At 45.2% G+C, this 3661-nt stretch overlaps 1 pseudogene; it reads left to right on the top strand.

Moving 5' to 3' along the window:
- The first annotated feature begins 1552 nt into the window (after positions 1-1552).
- LOC118786747 lies at positions 1553-2756 on the top strand (annotated as a pseudogene).
- The last annotated feature ends 905 nt before the right edge of the window (positions 2757-3661 follow it).

Raw genomic sequence — 3661 nt, forward strand, 5'->3', positions numbered from 1 at the left:
ATTTTAGCAGCGTCTCGCTCCCAGGAGGGTGGTGGGGGCGGGGGCGTGTTAGCGGTCTCGCTTGTGGAAGAGAGGGCCTGCGATCTGCAGTCTGTGTTGGCCGTGACACCACACAAGATAGGAACATGTGGGGTGCCAGGCCTGGAGGGGGGAGGGTTCTTTCAAAGGGGTTCGTGATTGCCCACTAGGGGACAGAAAACAGGAAACCTTATCAAATGCCTGGCGTCCAATTGTGCAGCTGGCCGCCTCCCAAAACTGATGGAGGCATAGCCTGGAGGTGCAGGGGGTGTTGCTTGACACAGCAAACTCAGCGGGGACTTCTCTGTCTGTTAATCCAAATGTTAGTGTGTGCATGCACAGAACTACTCCTCCAAGGTGAATGTCACTGGGGATGTCTCATGCGTTCTACGGTATAAAGTTTGCGTCAAGCACATGATCTCACTAGATAAGCAGACCCTTTTATTTATTTATTTATTTTCAGAATGCATACCAAAAGCATTTCATCAGGATGACCAATCCGATCACATCATCCATTACATTAATGCCATAATGAAACAAACGAAATCCGATGTAGTTTCTGCAAAAAAAACAAACAAAAAAAAAAAGTTAAAGCAGTACATAATGCTGAATAGGCGTTTAAATATTCAGAAATTATTGCTTGCATCTATGGTACAGGTAGCACTAAGTGTGCAAACGAGAAAAGCAACAGGAAAAAAAACAAATCCCATAGTATTCCAAGATCGGAAACGCGTTTAGTTCTAAGATTTTTAGCGTGATTTCTTTCCCGACTATGTAAATTTCTAAATACACACAAGAAGGCGACAGAGGGGAAAACTCCCGACATTAATAGCAGGCATGCTGATATTAGCGGCGACTGCAGGAATTTAATTACAGTACGTTAATCTTTCAACGCCACCACAAAACGAATCCCGGGTAGCCTATGAGCAGATATTCGACCACTGACTGTAAAATTAACGTAACAATGAAAATACGGCTGACACATTCATAGTCCAACCAACTGTCAACACAACAAATAAAGTATAGTATGCTACAGTCAAATCTCTACACACAGAGATAGAGTCCAAGCGCCACCTTCAGTTTTTTCTTTTTAAAGGAGAAAACTATCAATCCGCACGTTTGATGAGAATTTCCATTGGATGCCTTATTGGCTACATGAAACCGTTCTGCTGATACTTATACCAGCGCGATGTTGTTACAGTAATGGGGTCATAAAAACAATAACTCGCATTTCTCCATAGTTTCAGCATCACTGTCTGCCCGGGTGCATTTTTGAGACAGCTGCCTCCTTGGTGCATTTTTAAATATGCCTGTCTCGCACAGCGTGGGACCAAATCCTTTCGCAGCACGACCCACCCACAAATCTCGGCACCAATGAAAACCCGCGGAGGGCGGAATAACGGGTTAAGGGACTGTTTCAAGTCTGTGGGGCGGAGTGGAGAAGACGTGATTGGATAATTATGAATGACGTAACCGACATGAAAAAGCTAATAACTAGTTAAGAACGCAGTTTGCAAGTCGGGAAAGAGTGCAGACTGCGGGTAAGAGAGGTGGGCAAGGCAGTGAAGTAAGCAGAAAGTCGCAGGCTGTGGACTGTTAGACACTTGCAGCGTCTTCGGCTCGTAACGCAACCGGGACCATGGTGCAGCAGACGGAGAGCAGTGAAACGGAGAGCAGCATGTCCAGGGAAGCGACCGACACCGAGGAGAACGAATTTATGGCTTGCAGCCCCGTGCCGCTGAATCCTGACTGGTGCAAGACGGCAACCGGTCACATTAAGCGACCGATGAATGCGTTCATGGTCTGGTCCAAAATCGAGAGGAGAAAAATCATGGAACAGTCGCCAGACATGCATAACGCAGAAATATCCAAGAGACTGGGAAAGCGGTGGAAAATGTTGAAGGACAGCGAAAAAATACCCTTCATCCGGGAAGCCGAAAGGCTCCGGCTTAAACACATGGCTGATTACCCGGACTACAAGTACAGACCCAAGAAAAAACCAAAGCTGGACAGCTCTTCAAAACCCTCCGCACCGTCGCCGGAGAAATCCAGCGGAAAAATTCCAAAAACACCTGGTAAGAAATGTTCAAAATTAAAGACGAGCAAGGCGGGCACTAAGTCATCTCATGAGTACGGAGACGATTGTGTGTTTCAAAACTTAAAGGCTAACAAGTCTGTTAAGAGTGAACTCACTGACGAAGAAGACGACGACGAATACGAAGAAGATTTTCGTATGCGGATAAAACGGGAGGAGGAAGAACCAACAAGACCGTACAATGTAGCAAAAGTCCCCGCCAGCCCCACTTTGAGTTCCTCCACCGAATCGGAGGGTGCCAGCATGTACGAAGAGGTCCGGGACGCAGCGCCGAACAGACTATTTTACAATTTCAAGAACATCACCAAGCAGAGCGCAGCGCACGCTGCGTCCGTGTCACCAGCATCGTCCAGGTCCGTTTCCACCTCGTCCAGCTCCAGCGAAGACGCGGACGACTTGCTTTTTGACTTCAGCTTAAATTTTACCCCTACGGCTCAAGGATCCGAACTTGGCAACCCGAATTCAGGAAACCTCTCCCTCTCGCTGGTGGATAAAGATCTGGACTCGTTCAGCGAGGGTAGCCTGGGTTCGCATTTTGAATTTCCAGATTATTGCACCCCTGAACTCAGCGAGATGATAGCGGGAGACTGGCTAGAGGCGAACTTTTCTGACTTGGTCTTTACATACTGAGTTAAAAAAGAACCCCGGTAATGACAGGGGAGGAAGAAATTAAATTATATGTCCTGTCCAAGTTGTTTCTAGCCCTACCCCTTCTGTGGTTTCTCTTGGAGATCGGGGAGGAGGCGAAATGAGGTTTGAGGAATTAAAGATGCTCGTGAAGCTGGCACTGTAGCAAAAAAAGAAGAAAAAAAGTCTGCAGACGGTTTTCTGGCAGCGAGACAGGGTTTTATGGATTTTTTTTGTAGGTCTACAATTACTGTTCAACTAACTCGGACCGCTAAGGGAAAATCTGTGAACTTCTATGCATCTTACCCTCTTAAATCTGCAGGGAGCTGAAACGTTAAGACTGTGGACTGATTCAAAGCAAATCTGTGAACCGACTCTGTTCAGGACGTTACTTTTCAATGTTTATTTTTTGTGATTTCTATATGCCGCAAACGTTTCTTTTTTATAACCGATTCCGTTACCTCCTTCTGGTTTGACAATTTTAGCAGCCTAAATCCTCTCGCACGCAGATGCGAGGGGAAACATTTTGATACATGACAGACCTCATCTTTTTAAAAGAAAAGTAAAATATTTTCAGGCATATTTTTGTACAGTCAAAAGGGAATGTTCTTATTGTGCTTACAGTACGGCTCAGGCGCTTGTTCCCGCTTTCAGTTGTTTTAGCATGCAAGAAGAGTCCTACGCTAAGGATTAAGTTACATTGAAAACTTGCATCAAAATGCCTTGTGATTTTAAGATAGGTTTTGTACAGTCGTAGATCAGATTTGTTGAGTATTTGTAGGAGAAAAAAAAAACATGGCATTGTGGGGAAGGCTTACCTCAGTGCCGGTACTAGTTTCAAGATTGTATATGTACTGTAAAATAGTAAAGTTAGGAGTTTATGTATATCATGCTCGTGATATGTGGATAGATCCCAAATCG

The sequence above is a fragment of the Megalops cyprinoides genome, chromosome 12 (assembly GCF_013368585.1).
Source record: "Megalops cyprinoides isolate fMegCyp1 chromosome 12, fMegCyp1.pri, whole genome shotgun sequence".
Taxonomy (NCBI): domain Eukaryota; kingdom Metazoa; phylum Chordata; class Actinopteri; order Elopiformes; family Megalopidae; genus Megalops; species Megalops cyprinoides.